This window comes from Balaenoptera musculus, chromosome 5, assembly GCF_009873245.2.
Source record: "Balaenoptera musculus isolate JJ_BM4_2016_0621 chromosome 5, mBalMus1.pri.v3, whole genome shotgun sequence".
NCBI classification, from domain to species: domain Eukaryota; kingdom Metazoa; phylum Chordata; class Mammalia; order Artiodactyla; family Balaenopteridae; genus Balaenoptera; species Balaenoptera musculus.
This window is the reverse complement of record NC_045789.1, coordinates 91,757,066-91,774,511: the sequence shown is the minus strand read 5'-3', so window position 1 is coordinate 91,774,511 and position 17,446 is coordinate 91,757,066. Positions and strand designations below refer to the sequence as shown.

Below are 17,446 nucleotides of genomic sequence, written 5' to 3'. Positions count from 1 at the left end.
CTTAGCAATTTAGCTCCTCACAACTTCTACAGTTGCTGACAGCAGAGTACTAATGATCTTCTGGTATGTTATGGTTGAATTGGTACAATAAGTTGCATGTTTTCCTTAGATTGTATTAGAAGCTACAAATGGTTCTATCACTTCTCAAACAGCCTGGGGAATGTAACATATTTTTAATTTTATGAGCCTGTCTCCCATTTTAGAATCAGAATATTTGCTTGACAACCTAAAGATTCTAGTCTACCTTAAAGGAATATCAATTGACATATTATACCTGAAACCATAAATTTTTATTTCTCTATTTTTTCCCAATTCCTAGAGAAATGCAGAAACATTTCTCTTTCTTCTATTTGGTCAGTTTGGAATCTCTAGATTGTTGCGGTTTGGTTGTTTTTTTGTTTTTATATTTTGTTTGTTTGCTATTAATTCTTCTGAATAGATAACTTTTAAAATAGTTGAGCTAAGCATTATAAGAAATATCTTTCCACTGCAGCCTCTCTTTCTTGTATAGGAGAAGTCCAAATGTATGTTTATTAGTTTAGTAACTATCTGACCTCTTTAAAAGGGGCAAAAATTTGCGTTGGTATTTCTGAGTTACTCCTGAAATTATTCTTTATCCCAAAAGCAAATCAGTGAGAGCTCCAGAAATTTGTCAACTGCCATTTAGGGATACGGAACACAAATGTAAATTTGAGAGAAAGAAAATCATCCAGGACACCTCTTTGTGTAGGTGAGATCTCTGCCAAAAAAATCAACTCATGTATAGATTTGGACTAAACCACTATCAAGAATCTATATTCATATATTATCTGCCCCAAGAGAGCACTTTACAATGGAATCACAATATTTACCATGCTACAACTCTTCTGCTCGAGACACAGTTTGAAAATAATGGTAAGGAAACCCATGGCTGACAATGCTATTTGTCTTCAGCACATAACAGAATGAGCAGGAGACTTGAAATCAACGGTTCTGGGTTTGTACTGCAGATTCACCACTTGCCAGCAATACCGATATTACTTACCTGAACTTCCTTTTTTCCCCTTGTAAAGGGAGACTAATGATGTTTGCCACGCAATCTATGAGCATGTTCAATAAATGTTAGTTGAATTTATATCTTGTCTGTAAAGTTAGTAATGAAACCAAATAAATAACTTATTGGGAAGACCAACCAAGGAGTAGATCAAACTGTTCAGGACGTTTGTAGTCACAGGGGAGGGCAATATTGGGTATGGTCTCTGTGGGTTGGCTTGTGGCCCTAAACCACTAGGTGTGTGTCCTTATGCAAGCAATTTGATCTCAGAATGCCTTATTTTCCTCAAGCTGATGGGACCAACTCCCTGATTTGCTGTTAGAAATAAATTCAGAAACTGTTTATTAACACTAAGCAAGGCACATAGGGAACTGGTCAATAAAAATTTGCTGCTATTGGTATTTTTAATAAGGAGAATAAGCAAAATTCATTCATTCAATAGAAATTTTAGGTTGTACTTTGTGTCCTAGGTTCTGAGGTTAGAGTAGTCAATAAAACCACATGCTCTCTGCTCTCATGAAACTATTCCCTGGTAAAGAATAGATAGGACAATATTAATAGTGATAAATGCTCAGAAGAGGACAATATTAATAGTGATAAATGCTCAGAAGACAATAAAACAAAGTAACATTTACAGCGAGTAATTGCAGATGTGTGTGTGTGTGGCTATGTGGGAGAATGTATATTCGGGAGGTACTTTAAAAACATAACTTAGGGTGATCATAGAATATCTCTCTGAGGAAGTAACCTTTGAGCTTTGACCCAAATGATGATAATCAGCCAGCTGTACAGGGTGTAAATTTCTGCAGGACTGTGGCACATGCTTATTCAAGATCCATTTCCAGACATTCCGCCTTCTATCATTCTGTAAATCTAGAGTAGTAAATGGGATCCAGATTTCAATACATGTATTTTATTCACTTTGATTTAGCAGAAAGAATATCCACAGTTATATAACCACTCACAGAAGAGAGGACTGAACCCATCATGTTCTTTGGAATTAGAGGTTCTCAGCTATGAGACTTACTAGCTGGGTGACAGTGGACTTGTAACTTAGGCAACCTGAGCCTCAGTTATCTGATCTGTAAAACAGACCTGATACAAGATCATCTATGGAATGCTTCTGGCATAGTGCTTAGTGCAGAGTAGACCCTCAAAACGGTAATTATTGTCACTATCAGGTTAAGAACTCTGCTGTCTACTAGCATCGTGACCTTGAGTAGGTTGTATAACTTTTCTGTGCCTCAGTTTCCTAATTTATAAGATGAGAACGATAATAAAAATAATAATACTGACTTAGTAGGCTTGTATGAGAAATTAACTGAGTTGTGTGAAGCACTTTGAATGGGTCCTGGAACAGAGTAAAACTCATCAAATCTCAGTATTAGTATCACCATGATTTTGACATCTGTCATGATAGATTACCACCATGGGCTTATAGACTACTGTGAAAGAAAGGATCCTTGACTTGGAAAATGTGATGGGCTGAGTTGTCCCCATGCAAAATTTCCCTAGTACTAAGAGCAATCACTTGCACCACTCTTGTATCTTACACTTCTGACCATTTTAAAATATTAATTCAATTTATCATGATGATAATTAAATAAATTAAATAATTTATTATTTAACATAATGATGTGGTCAGTGAGCAAGAACCCTTGCTTTGGATAATTCTGCCCTTTTTGATGGATTTACACATTTCCCTAAGATTGAGTCTTACTGTCACCACACAGCTCTTCAATTAACACTGGCTCTATTTTATGTGTTATTTACAAATCATGCAAGTAATTTTAATACATTACTGATTTTTTTTAACAAAGCCTTCAACTGAATCTTCCTAGTTTTACATTCACAGGACAAACACATCTTCTGAAGTCAAAGAATTATAGAATATTTAACTTAGAAGATCATCTGAGATGGTTTTGTCTAAAGAGAGTAATCACATTACTTTTCACAGACATCAATAATTGATCAGGACATATTTATCCCCGAGCCGACCCTGAATATGGCTTAAACACTGAATTTTAGGAAGTCATTCCCAAGCATCAAGTTATAGAAGAGAAGACATATTGACCCGCCCTGATCCGGGCTCAGTCCCCATATTAGAGTTGACTTCTGAGGACTCTGAATTCCTCAGAAGTGAACTTACTTTCCTGAGCAGCAGACCGGGAATGGCAACCTAAGTTTCCAGAAACCTCATGTGCATGCTTTTGCCACCACTCCTTGTGATCTGCTGTTTAATAACCACCTGAACAGGGCTGTGGACCTGGGAGGAATGGAGTTACAACATGGGTTAAAATCATCCTTCATCTCTGCTGGAGCTCGAGACACTGCTCCACTCAGGCTTCCTGCTCTTGATTTCCCTGTTGTCCTTTCCATTTTCACTGACACCTATATCCTGTTACATCTAACCTGAAAAAGAAAGGACTATGGGCCTTCAACTCATCCATTACACTGCACTCATGCTCAAGAGCACCATCCTACTAGCAGCAATGTGAATATAAATATGAGTGATGATGTCCTCGCCCATAACCTTGCTCTGCATCTCAATTACTCATGGTTTCCCTTGCTGAAAATTTAGCTCAATTACTCCTCCGCTCCAAGCTTCTTTCTTTTTTTTTTTTTTTTTTTTTAATATTTTATAGCTACTTTTATTTTTATTTATTTTATTTTTATTTTTGGCTGTGCTGGGTCTTCGGTTCGTGCGAGGGCTTTCTCTAGTTGCGGCAAGTGGGGGCCACTCTTCATCGCAGTGCGGGGACCGCTCTTCATCGCAGTGCGCCGGCCTTTCACTATCGCGGCCTCTCCCGTTGCGGAGCACAGGCTCCAGACGCGCAGGCTCAGTAATTGTGGCTCACGGGCCCAGCTGCTCCGCGGCATGCGGGATCTTCCCAGACCAGGGCTCGAACCCGTGTCCCCTGCATTAGCAGGCAGATTCTCAACCACTGCGCCACCAGGGAAGCCCCAAGCTTCTTTCTTAATAGTTTACTTCCACAGCCCAAACTTAACCAAAGTCAGTGACTAGAATCTAGTGTGTAGTGAACGATTGTTTAGTGTTCTGCTGACATTTATAATATAGCATGACAGCCCAAGAAAAATTCTGGTAGCAACTGTGCTATTTAAATGGGTGAAAACACTCATAGCACACCCATACACTCATGATAAGAATTATTAATAATGGGAAAATTGGCTTAAATTCAAGTGCCAATTAAATACATGTTTTTATTAAAGTAATATTATGCATTTGAATGAAGGCTCACAGAGTCTTTATAAGAGTGAGAGAGGTAGGGGGACCTCAGAAGGTTGGGAGGAGGTACAGAGAGAGGTGGAACTGGAAGAATTTGAGAAGTGCCCCAGCATTCAAAGTCTATCATCCCCAGGTGACAGAGTGGGTACAAGTCTTCTTGTCTAGGGCAGTGCTTGGTACACAATGAACTTGTCACAGGACACTCCAGAATGCATCCCCGACAAGGAGCACGGGTTCCCTGGATAACAAGTCCTGAACCACGGTTGAGTTCACACAAATGAAATGAGAACAACATTGCCCAAATGATCTGTCTACTTCCGTTACCATTTTAACTACCGTTGTTGACAGTACATCATAATAAAGCCCACGGCTATGTAATTCTGTAACACAAAAGCACACGCCATCCAGGGCTTGTCATACACAAGTGACTGGATGGTGACTGTGATTCCGCACAGAGACAAAGCAGACTGCTAGGTCAGCCGAGTCGTAACGAACAAATACACTTAACATGTGTTCTTTTCCCACAATGGTTTATCATTCTCTTCTTTTTCTTTTACTGAATATAAAGAACTGGTTTAAATTTTGAATTCCAGCCATTGAATATCATTCCACTAAAAACAACAGTCCATTCAGGGGTGTGGAGCAAAGCCTTAGATAGTCGGAAAGGGTAAAATTCACCATTGTTGAATGTCTTCTGGGAGCTGGGGCACTAACTGGAAGTGGTAGGTACAGAAGGACCGGGATCTGTCCACTGAACTGATGAACCTCGGGCAAGTTACTTCTCTTCTCCAAGTCTCAATTTTCTCAGCAAAAGGGAATAATGAAAACTAAACCCACACATTTGGTTATTCTGAGGATTAAATAACATGTTGAGTGCTTTTTCTACAGTAGATGCTAAGTTTTTCATTTCAGCTTTGGTGCATGCGTCCTTCTTTTGGTTGAAAAACGAAGGTTGGCAAAAGGAAGAAGAACTATCTCTGATTTATCTCAAATTGTAAAAATGTTCAAGTTTGCTTTTTTATAGTTTGAAAAAAGAACCTGGAGCCAACACACAGAATTTGGAAGCAGCCTATGAGTCATAATAGGTTTGCTAGGAAATGGCCTGAGTTCCAGGAACTCTGGATCAGAAGAAAATTTATGCAATTAGATCATTTGGTCTAAATGTGGTTATACATTTTAGTAATGAACAGTATAATTCTGTAGGTAATGCCAGAATAATAGGGAGAAAACAGAAGAGATTTGATTTATTGCAGAAGTTTCACAGACCTGCAGAAATGGAAATCATGTCTGTATGATAAACAGGCATTTTTTCCATAATGCCTAAAGATAACAAGTAAATTATTTCAGACAATTGTGTGGAGAAAAGAGAGGGTGCAGACTGACAATTCTAGGAATGTGGCTGTAATACCAGCCTGGAGACAAACTTTGAAGTTCAGGAGAAGAGGAAAAGCAAAGATGCTAAAGGTGGCAATACTGAGTCTGTGCCAATTAATGTGCTAAATTTGCAACTCAGAAGAGAAAGAAGAAAAGTCCAATGAGAAAGCTTATAAATGAGCTAGTCTGATTTGGAGAGAAAGTGGAAGAAGAAAGAGCCTTGGGCTGTGTCATGACACTAGGACGTTTGTTTTCAGAAATGTATTTGTATGAAAATGAAATGAAGTGTGGCATATTTGTACCCATAATTGGTGCTGATTAATCATGTCTGGCCAGAATCAGAACCCTGAATACATAAATCACTGCCAACTACTGTCCTGGCTTCTAGAAGACCCTAGAAGATGGTGAATGTGCTCTTTAAGACTAGCTAAGGCTTTGCTCCCCACCCTGGGAGCAAACGGACTGGGCCATACAGGAGCCTTAGAAACCTCTGCTGCCCTTTCCACCAAAGGCTCAGATGAGGACAAGACTAAGAGACCTCCTGCCCAGTCCTCTTTTGTCTTGTCAGCTGCCCCTTGGGCTTCTCAGAACTGGTAATAGACCAACAGCACTGAAGAGAGGTATTTGCCAGAGTCTGGGAAAGGAGAGCCTTTGCCCTGGCGGGTCAGTTCATAACCCCTTCGCTCCTCTCCTTAAAAGCTTTGTATTGACGCAGTGACTCTATGAGACCCATATCACAGCTGTGCGCACTTGAGATGGAGCCTAGTGTTTCCCCACAATTAAGCTGAGTGACTATTACAGAATATATGCTACCCCTGTGACAATCAAGATAAGAACATTAACAGGAATTTAAGACGGGCATATTGTTGTTTCTGTTGTTTTACCATCAAAAGAATCTAATCTTTTTTGTTGTATTTTAAGGTCACTCAAGTGGCCTTGCTAATTATGCAAAGGATGTCCACTGCCCTGAGAGAAAGTGACAGTAAATGACTGTGTGAACGTGTGTGTGTGTGTGCATGCGCTTGTGTTACACAGCAAAGCTATTTAATCCCTTGTTCTGCAGATCTGGTCCCTGTGGAGAAGGTGGGCAGTTCCTGAGTGAGGGGCTGCCTGATACAGAGGAAATTACTCCTCAGGATGGTAAGCCAAGCTTGGACACGGCCTCAGGGGTCACTCATTATTGACCACAGCCTGTGGTTGGTGCTGGAAGTCCCTCAGGATCCAGAGAACTTAGCACCCTGCGTGTAATGACTGAGAGCTGGCACCCCTGAGCCCAAGCACCATGGGTGCTACTGCAAGGAGCTGGTTAGGAAAAGGTATAAAGTAAATAAGTTGATTTTGGACTGTAAAGGAGCCATCTGCAACAGTGACACCATGTGGCCACAATGTGTAATAGCGGCTGTGGACCAGGATTGTAGTTCTTGTCTCCACTTGGCTTTCACCTGGGACTAAGCCTCTGTGGGTGAGAGTTCTTGGATTACATAGGAATGAGAGGAGGCAGTGGAAGGACAGGAAAACTCAGGTGTCTTCCCACTAATGGGGCAGGTGGTGGTCTGAAAAATACATTGTTTTAAATGAGAAGATGTGATCTTTGGGTGCTGTGAGGTTTACTCCAGGTCATCCCACTTGCAATAATAATAAAGCACTGGGCTTGACATGCATCAATCACATGTAACACCTCTGTAATAATCCTCAAGGCAGTTTCAGTTACACCATTTATACAAGGAAAACTGAGGCCCAGAGAATTTGAATAATTTGTCCAAAGTCACCTAGGCAGCAAGGGGCCGAGCAGGGACTCACATGCAAGTTATTTGTCTTCAGAATCCTGATCTCCTTGCCCCTCTCACAGTCTGAAAATAAATGTCCCCAGGCTTTCCTTTACTGCCATTGCTGCTGGCCTACAGATGCGCCAGAGTAGTGAACTTAAAATTCTCAAATAACAATTACTGTTTGCTTGATTTCTCACAGTTTAGCAAGATCTTATGAAACTGTTTTCCTTTTTGATCTTTCTATAACTTAATAAAGTAGATAAAAGAAAATTAATTATTATCTCATTTTATAAATGAGGAACGTAGAGAGAGAGAAGAAAGCTCTCTGACTTGCCCTACGGCAAAGAGCTAGCAAGGGGCACCACTTAACGTGCTCAATGCAAAGTCTGGTGCTGGCCCTAAACAAAACCTTATTTCACCCGTTGGGAAACTGACCTGTGGAGTAGTGGACTGAGAGAAAGTGAGGGCTTTATTTCTTCATTTATTCACTTATGTAAATAAAAATTCACGGACTGTCCACCACCTACCAGGCATTGTTCTAGGCACTGAGATACAGTAGTGATCAAAACAGTCCCCTGCCCTTGTGGAGACTGCAGTCTAGTGAAAGAGACAGAAAATATACAATGAAACAATGTATTTTGGATCAAGGGTCAGAGAGTGATCATTACAAGGAAGAAAAACAAAACTGAGTGAATGGACAGATGGCACAGGAAGTGAGTCAGGGGATCTGTCTTCACAGAGTGACCCCGAGATGAGGTGAGGAAGAGGCCCAGGGAGAAGACGTCAAGTGTCACAGGACTAGAAGGGAGTGTGCTTTAGGACAGGCTGAGGAGGCCAGTGTGACTGGAGTCAAGAGCGGAAGAGCAGGAGCCCTAAGAAATGACACTGGAGTAGGGGCCAGAGCCGGATCACACAGGCCTTGACATACCCTGCTGAGAAGGCTGGATTTTTATTCTGAGAATGAAGGGAAACTGTGGAAGGCTTTGGAACAGGGGTGTGGCAGAGCTACCTTCATTTTAAAGGACAGCCCCTTGGCTATGTGGGGGTTACACAAGAGAGCTGTGGGGTGATGAGGCAGCCATGGTGGGGGGTATCAAGGAGATGGGGTTAGGAAGCAGATGCACCAGTTCAGGCGAGAGAGGTCCACAGCTCAGAACAGCAGCTGCTTTTTTTCCCCCAACTTTGAAATCCATATAAGTTCTGTGACCCTGAGTTTAATTAACCCCTTCAGTCTCAACTTTTTTTTTTTGTTTTTTAAAAATATTTATTTATTTATTTTTGGCTGTGTTGGGTCTTTGTTTCTGTGCGAGGGCTTTCTCTAGTTGTGGCGAGAGAGGGCCACTCTTCATCGCGGTGCACGGGCCTCTCACTGTCGCGGCCTCTCTTGTTGTGGAGCACAGGCTCCAGACACGCAGGCTCAGTAGTTGTGGCTCATGGGCCCAGTTGCTCCGCGGCACGTGGGATCTTCCCAGACCAGGGCTCGAAGCCGTGTCCCCTGCATTAGCAGGCAGATTCTCAACCACTGCGCCACCAGGGAAGCCCTCAACTGTTGGTTTTTAATTTCAAAATACAGTTATTAAAAACTTCGCAAGTCTGGAATGAGAGCAAATTTACAAAACAAAATAATAGGTCCTGAAATATACGAAACATTAATCATTATTCTTCCCCTGCCATAGAAAAAATGTATACAGTGGGAGCCCACTGAACACAGAATTTCATTCAGAAATTGATTTGTAATATACTCGTGATTTAACGAAAGCAAACACCAACTTGCTCTGAGTACCAAAGCATATTTATCACTGGCTTATCTATTTTAGCGTGTACTTGACTCTTGGATCAGGTCAAGCAAATCAAAATTGGAAAAGACAAAACTTCCGAGAATTTGCTCTTGTTAAATACACATTGTTCCTCAAAGGGAAATTGAGACACATGCTCCATACAGGAACTCAATCTCAGTTACACCACCAATCACTGCCTCCAAGCCTCCAAGCAAGAAACCTTCCGATGCCCTCATCATAAGCACATAATCATTAACTGAATTAGAAATGGAGTATAAAGTAATTGTAATACTACACTAAAGTGTGCATGTGTGTTTTAGTATTCCCTGAAAGTCTGGAGGTATTAAAAAACAATTGTTATAAGTTTCTAAATTTTATGATTTGAGATTAAAAAGAATACTGAAATAGTTAGACTGACAATGAGGCATATTTAGAGAGAGCTTTTAAGACCTAAGATTATGAATTTGGTTCACATTTTTAACACAAAAATAATCGATTCTGTGTTGACTAGGAATAATAATAAAATAAACATGGAACCGTGTAAAGTATAGATTCTGCTCTCCCTCTGAATAGTACTAGAAATTTCTCCAGTGGTGTTTTGTTTGACCCTTTTTGATCATTTATATTTGAAGATAAATTCTTATCTAAGTACATGAATGACTGTAAATCATAGCATCACCCTGGTACTATGGTTACAATCCTGCACATCTAGGAAAAAGAAGGAACACTTCAAAGTCTAGTCCCTCATTTCTAAAACACTGCTGTCTGCTACTGCCACCTGCTGGTAAACACCAAAATGTACTTTTACAGGCAATAAATTTACACACATCCACTCTTTTCCTTGGTTTATTTTCACTCCTAGGTTCCAGTAAGTTTTAGTTCATTGCATATTTTAAATTATTAAGTAACATTATTTTCATTATATAATGTACATATAGTCATTAAAATATAGAAAAACAGAAATAAAGAAATAATCCCTGTGTTCCCACTTCCCAAAGATAATCTACGTACATAAACTTCAAAAGCATACAATCTTGCAATCTGATGTTTTTCACCTAAAACATATTGTTAAAATTTGTTGTTTAATATTCTTATAGTGACTATATTTAACCATATGAAATATTTTATTTTTGAACATTTGGGTTTCTTTAATTTTATTTATGTTTTCAGGGGGGTGTAGCAATATCCTATTTAAAAACTTTATACTCAGCTCTGATTTTTAATATAAAAAAGTACTAGAAGTACAGCTCCTTAGTCAAGGGATATCAAAATGTGAAGGCTTTTAATATACACGGCCAAGTTCATTCCCAGAAATCTATACCAATTCATACTCCTACAAAAGTGCTACTCTCTTCACGTTCTCATCAACACTTCCTTTTATATACTTTAAAAAGCTACTCCAATAGGATAATGAAGAAAAATGGGATGCTGCTACTATTTGTGTATATTTTATTAGTAGTGGACATTTTCTTTTCATATATCTCCGGGCCATTTCTATATTTCTAAATGCCTTAGGCTTCTATTGCCAGGTTTTCTACTTTATTGTTTACATCAGAATTAAAAATAAACAAAACCTTTTCATGTATGTTCCAAATATTTTCCCTGTCCTATATGATTTCATTTTATCTGTGGTATTTTTTTAATATGTAGACATTTAAAATTTTGATTTAGTCAAATATTTAGTCTTCTCCTTCATGTTTTTATCCCTGTGGTTTTATGCTTAGAAATTATTCCCCTGCTCTTGGAATCAGTCATTATTTTACTCTGAAGAAAACTGTTCACATCTCCTTTTCTATGCAAGAAGATGTTATCTCAATATTTTTCCTATGGAAGTTCATGGTGTAACCTGGCATGAGAAGGAAGGTTAATCTATAAATCATTATCACATCATGCCACTTGTCTTTTCTGCACCTGCATGAATTATGACACTGATACGCAAAATATTGTGAGAACACTGTAAGGAATCTCCTATTTTTGATGGGCTAGTTTTGTTCCATAGCATGTCCATATTTATGTTTACAAACTCTGTTCAATTATCAACATAAAATGAAAATCATATCTTATGTCAAATAAAAACTTACCATTTGGGCTTCCCTGGTGGCGCAGTGGTTGAGAATCTGCCTGCCAATGCAGGGGACACGGGTTCGAGCCCTGGTCTGGGAAGATCCCACATGCCGCGGAGCAACTCGGCCCGTGAGCCGCAACTACTGAGCCTGCGCGTCTGGAGCCGCAACTACTGAGCCTGCGCGTCTGGAGCCTGTGCTCCGCAACAAGACAGGCCGCGACAGTGAGAGGCCCGCGCACCGCAGTGAAGAGTGGCCCCCGCTGCCGCAACTGGAGAAAGCCCTCGCACAGAAACGAAGACCCAACACAGCCATAAATAAATAAATTAATTAATTAATTAAAAAAAAAATCTGCAAACCATACACACTGAAACTGTGGAGAGACCCATATTAGATTTCATTATTAAAAAAAAAACTTACCATTAAGTTCAACCACAAACAAATGCAGGGTTCTATTGATATTACTGTGAGGTTAATGAAATGAGAAGGGGCACTAGGCAGAGGACAGACGGGCCAGCTGCCAATCACTTCATACCAGATTTTGATTTAACATTCACCTTGCTTCATGGGGTGTTTCTGCATTTCTAATATGGTGAAGCAGAAAGTGTAGTAAACAAAAAAATCACAAAGTGAGGCTCTAGAAACACTGCGACCTACAGAAAATCATCTACTTTATCCCTTCCTGTGTCTTCTTTCCTTCTGATATAAAATGAAGAAATTCAAGTTAAAGATCTCAAAGACAAGACACTCTAACTCACCATGAATTTATATTTCTGACACACTTGGATAATATCCAGCTCCAAAATAGTAATCAATAATCAATTATCACTATAATAATATACAACAATCATCAAAGTATGTTCATACTCTACAAAGCGTGTCATTTTAAGAGAATAGAATGAACTATGGAAAATTTTTATACTAAATATACTATGACTTACGAATAAATTGTACTATTTCTACAGTAGGATGCAATGGTGGGTAACTGACATCATCAAACACACCAAGGAATGGAACTAAAATATCTGTCACCTCTAATCACGTTTACATTACATAGACACCTACAATCTTACATATATCAAGGTTCATATTATGAACTCTGCCACTAGCAAATGACTGATCATTTATAGGCAAGGAAATATAAACTGTCTCTCAGCTATCTTAATGAGTCTATTACAAACACAGAACTTTCTTGGCTTACTATTTTTTTCTTAACATTTCAGTTCTTTAATTCTTGAATAATGTTATTTAAAATTTATACTTTTTAATGATTTTCCTCTTTCATATAGTGCTACATACTGAATGTTTGTGTTGCCCCCAAAATTCATGTTAAATTCTAAGCCACCGATGTGATGGTTATTAGGAGGTGGGGCCTTCAGGGTTATTACGTCATGTGGGCAAAGCCCTTATGAATGGGATTAGTGCCCTAAAAAAAGGCTCCAGAGGGGTCCCTTGCTCTTTTCTGCTACATGAGGTTACACTGAGAAGATAGCTGTCTATGAACCAGGAAGCACGTCTTCACCAGACACCAAATCTGCCAGTGCAATCAATGATCTTTGACTTTCAGTCTCTAGACCTGTGAGAAGTACATTTCTGTTGTTTATAAGCCACCCAGCCTATGGTATTTTTGTTTAACAGCTTGAATTGACTGACATATATGCATTAGTAAAAATTAAAGTTTTTCTTTAAATGTCCAAACCAAGGGAAGATTTGCGTATAAAATTTGTAATTTTAGGCTATAATCATGGTTAGACTAAAATCCTCATTCAGGTGAGATAAATGTTAGTTTGATTATTATAAATATAAATAGTCCTTTGAAATTAAGTGCAGAACAACCTTCCTGTCGTTACTAAGTTGAATTCTCTATTCTCCCTCTGAAACCAAGTTTCAGGGCAGGAAAAAAAACATGCACAATTTTTATAACCATTATGATCAAAAAGAAGGTCACAGAGCAACTCCTTAAAATGAAATATGTTTGTATGTTTTTTGTTTGTGTTCCTTAAACCTAAAGTTTAAAAAAGTTATTCTCCTGTGTTGCTTTACAGAGGTGATTTGCATACTATAACAGAAAATATTACAAACAGCATTTTTAGAGCAAATGCCTAAGCACATTTTACATAACTTTAGAAGTATCCTTTGATTAAAATGAATGCGTAAGTAAAAATAAGATTTTTAGAGAAGCTAAGCTAATATAATCCAAATGTACTCTAATGTAGTAGTAATAATAATAATAAAAGATCCTCAGAGACGGGGAAATACAGTTAAATACAAAGAACCAAGAATCACAATGTCAGTGGACTTCACCGAAGCTAGAAAATGGAGGAGTCATTCCTCCAAACTTCTGAGGGAAAAGGATTTCTAGGTCTTGTGAGGTGTGAAGCTTATACAATTTGGAAGAGTCCTCTTTAAGAAAAATAATTCTGAAATGTAAATGCAATATTAGACATAAGATCTTGAAAGTGGTATATGTAAATGAGAGGCCCTAAAGCATAAGCTTCATGAATTTCTTGGTATATCTGCTTTCAGATCCAAAATTCTATATACAATCATACTACCAAAAAGTGGGAAGACAAAAAAAAAGTATTTTCAGACCTATAAAATCTAAAAATAACAATAATAATAATACTAAGTCCCATGCACCCTTCCACAGAAAACCACTGGAGAAGACCCTTTACTAAGCGGCCTTAAAAGACTTCCATAAAAAACAAAAACACTAATTCAGAAAAATACATATACCCGTGTTCACAGCAGCATTATTTACAACTGCCAAGACATGAAAGCAACCTAAGTGCTCACCAACAAATGAATGGATGAAGAATATGTGGTATTATATATACAATGGAATACTACTTGGCCATAAAAAAGAACGAAATTTTGACATTTGCAGCAATATGGATGGACTTGGAGGGCATTATGCTAAGTGAAATAAGTCATACAGAGAAAAACAAATACTGTACGATATCACTTATGCATGGAATCTAAAAAATACTACAATCTAGTGAGTACAACAAAAAAGCACCAGAACTCAGATACAGAGAACAAAACAGTGGTTACCAGTAGGGAGAGGGAAGGAGGGGAGGGGAAATATAAGGTTAGGGGGTTAAGAGGCAAAAACTGTTAGGTATAAAATAAGGTACAAGGATATATTATACAACACAGGGAATATAGCCAATATTTTATAATAACTATAAATAGAATATAACCTTTAAAAATTGAAAATCACTATATTGCACACCTGTCACTTACATAATATTTTACAGCAACTATACTTCAATTAAAAAAATAAACAATGAGGGCTTCCCTGGTGGCGCGGTGGTTGAGAATCTGCCTGCTGATGCAGGGGAAACGGGTTTGAGCCCTGGTCTGGGAAAATCCCACATGCCGCGGAGCAACTAGGCCTGTGAGCCACGATTACTGAGCCTGCGTGTCTGGAGCCTGTGCTCCGCAACAGGAGAGGCCACGATAGTGAGAGGCCCGCGCACCGCGATGAAGAGTGGCCCCCACTTGCCACAACTAGAGAAAGCCCTCACACAGAAACGAAGACCCAACACAGCCCTAAATAAATAAATAAATAAATAATTTTTAAAAAATAAAAAATAAAAATAAACAACGAAAGAAGAAGATATCCGCTTCCAGAATGATGGACTAGACATCCTTTTCCCTACTCTTCCTTCTGGGTACAACTAAGAACTCTGGGCACTATAGGTATAACAAATATAACAAGATTCTGAAACGCAAAGAGAAGAAAACAGATTGGCTAGGAACTGAAGAACCCAAGGAATGACATAGCGGTGAATTCCTTGAGTTTTCATGTTGCCTCAAATATCCCAGACAGAGTGATGAAGAAGCAAACAATCCGAACATGCCAAAAGGCACAAAGTCCCAAGACAATCCTGAAAAAGATATTTTTCAGGAATAGAGGAGGAACCAAGATTGTGTTAGTTTCCTGGGGCTGCCATCACAAATTACCAGAAACGAGGTGGGTTGAAACAAGAGAATTTTACTCTTTCTCAGTTCTGGAGGTGAGAAGTCTGAAATTAAGGTGTTGACTGGGCCATGCTCCCTCCAAAGCCTCTAGGGGAGAATCCTTCCTTGCCTCTTCCAGCTTCTGGTAACCCCGGGTCCTTTCTCTGCTCTCACCCTCACATGGCCCTCTTCCTGTGTGCCTGAGTCTGGGTCTCTTCTTACAAGAACAGCAGTCATGCTGGATTAAGGGCCCACCTTACTCCAATATGACTTCATCTTAACTAATTTTATCTGCAATGACCCCTTTTCCAAATAAGATCACATTCTGAGGTATTGGGAGTTAGCTTTTCAACATATCTTCTGAGGGGATACATTTTAACCCATAACAAAGACATTCCATTCAGATGAAGGGATACTAAGAAAATCTCTCACCAGAAAGTCTATCTCAAAAGAATAGCTAAAGTGAATTATCTAAACCAAAAGGAAATGATTAACAAAGGAATCTTAGAACATAAGGAAGGAAGAAAGAAAAACAGAGTGAAAATAGGGGTAAATGAAATAGTTCTCCTCCTCTTGAGTTTTTAACTTATGTTTGATGGCTGAAGCAAAAATTATAACATTGTTTGATATAATTATCAACATATAGAGAGGAAATATTTAAGACAATTATAGGTAGTACATGCATGACAGAGAGTAAAGGGGGCTTAAAGGGAAGGTTTTTACACTATACTCAAATTGGTAAAATGTTGACACCAATAGACTTGTCAAGTAATGCATACACAATAAAATAGCTAGAGCAACCAATTAAAAACTGTAGAAAAGATATACATAAAGACACTACCGACAAATCAAAATGGAAATCTAAAAAATATTCAGATAACTCAAAGGAAGGCAGGGAAAAAATGGAGGAATGAAAAAGAAAAAGGAAAACAAAAATAAAATGGCAGACTTAAACCCTAACATACCAAAAATTTTATTAAATACAAGTGGTCTAAATACACCAAGTGAAAAACAGAGATTGGTAAAGTACATTAAAATAGCATGGCCCAACTATAGGCTGTCTACAAGAAACTTACTTCAATGATGTATGTAGGTTGAAAGTTAAAGGATGAAAACAGGTACATCATAGGAACAACGACCAAAAGAAAGCAGGGGTGGCTATAGTAATATAAGAAACTAAGCATATACTCACCATATGACCCAGCAATCACACTCATAGACACTTATACCGGATAAATGAAATTGTATGTCAAAATCTGTATACAACTGCTTACAGTAGCTTTATTTGTAACAGCCAAAATCTTGGAAACAATAAAAATGTCCTACAATAGGTGATTAGCTAAACTGTGGTACTTCCCTACCATGGAACACAATTCAGTAATAAAAAAAAGAACTATTGACACAAGCAACAATTTAAAACAACCTCAAGGGCATTATGCCTACTGAAAAAAAGCCAATCTCAAATACTGTATGATTCCATTTATATAACATTCCCCAAATGGCAAAATTACCAGGATGGATAACAGGTTAGTGGTTGCCAAGAGTAAGGCATGGTGGAAGAGAGAGATGGGTATGACTGTAAAAGGGTAATAACACTCAGGAGATTTTGGTTGGGATGGAAAAGCTGTGTATCTTGATTACGGTAGTGGCTAAATAAATCTACACATGGTAAAATGACATAGAACTGTATCTATATATTATAACAATGTCAATTTCCTGGATTTGATATTTGGCTGTAGTGACATAAGATGTAACAATTGAGAGAAACTGAGTGAAGGTTACGTGGGTCCTCTCATTAGTATCTTTGCAACTTCCTGTTAATTTACATTTAATTCAAAATAAAGAGTTAAACAGAAAAGTACCTTAAAAAGAGGAAGAATGAGATCCCAGATACAGGAAATCCAACACAAGCGAGAAGTAAAGAGAAATCCCAGGATAAACTTTTATAACAGGCCTAGAAGTGAATAAATGTGGGTAGAAGCAAGCAGGAGGCTCCAGGGGAAGTTATCTCCAAGAAGGTAAAACTGATTAAAACAAACAAACAAACAAAAACTGAAGTGCTTGATTACATTGAAAGAACTGGTAAAATAATTGGGGGAGAGTTTAAAGATAAATTAGTAATAAACACATATAAAACTAAAGAAAATCAAAACAGGAGACATCATCTCCTGGGAAAGAAAAGGATGGAAAAGAAAGGAAATGTAAGTATGATTACA

General features: G+C 38.4%; 1 protein-coding gene across 1 annotated transcript in view; it reads right to left on the bottom strand.

Moving 5' to 3' along the window:
* The window catches only part of KCNIP4 (potassium voltage-gated channel interacting protein 4), a 1,194,562-nt gene that overhangs the window by 1,000,641 nt on the left and 176,475 nt on the right, over nucleotides 1-17,446 (bottom strand). The window lies entirely within an intron of this gene.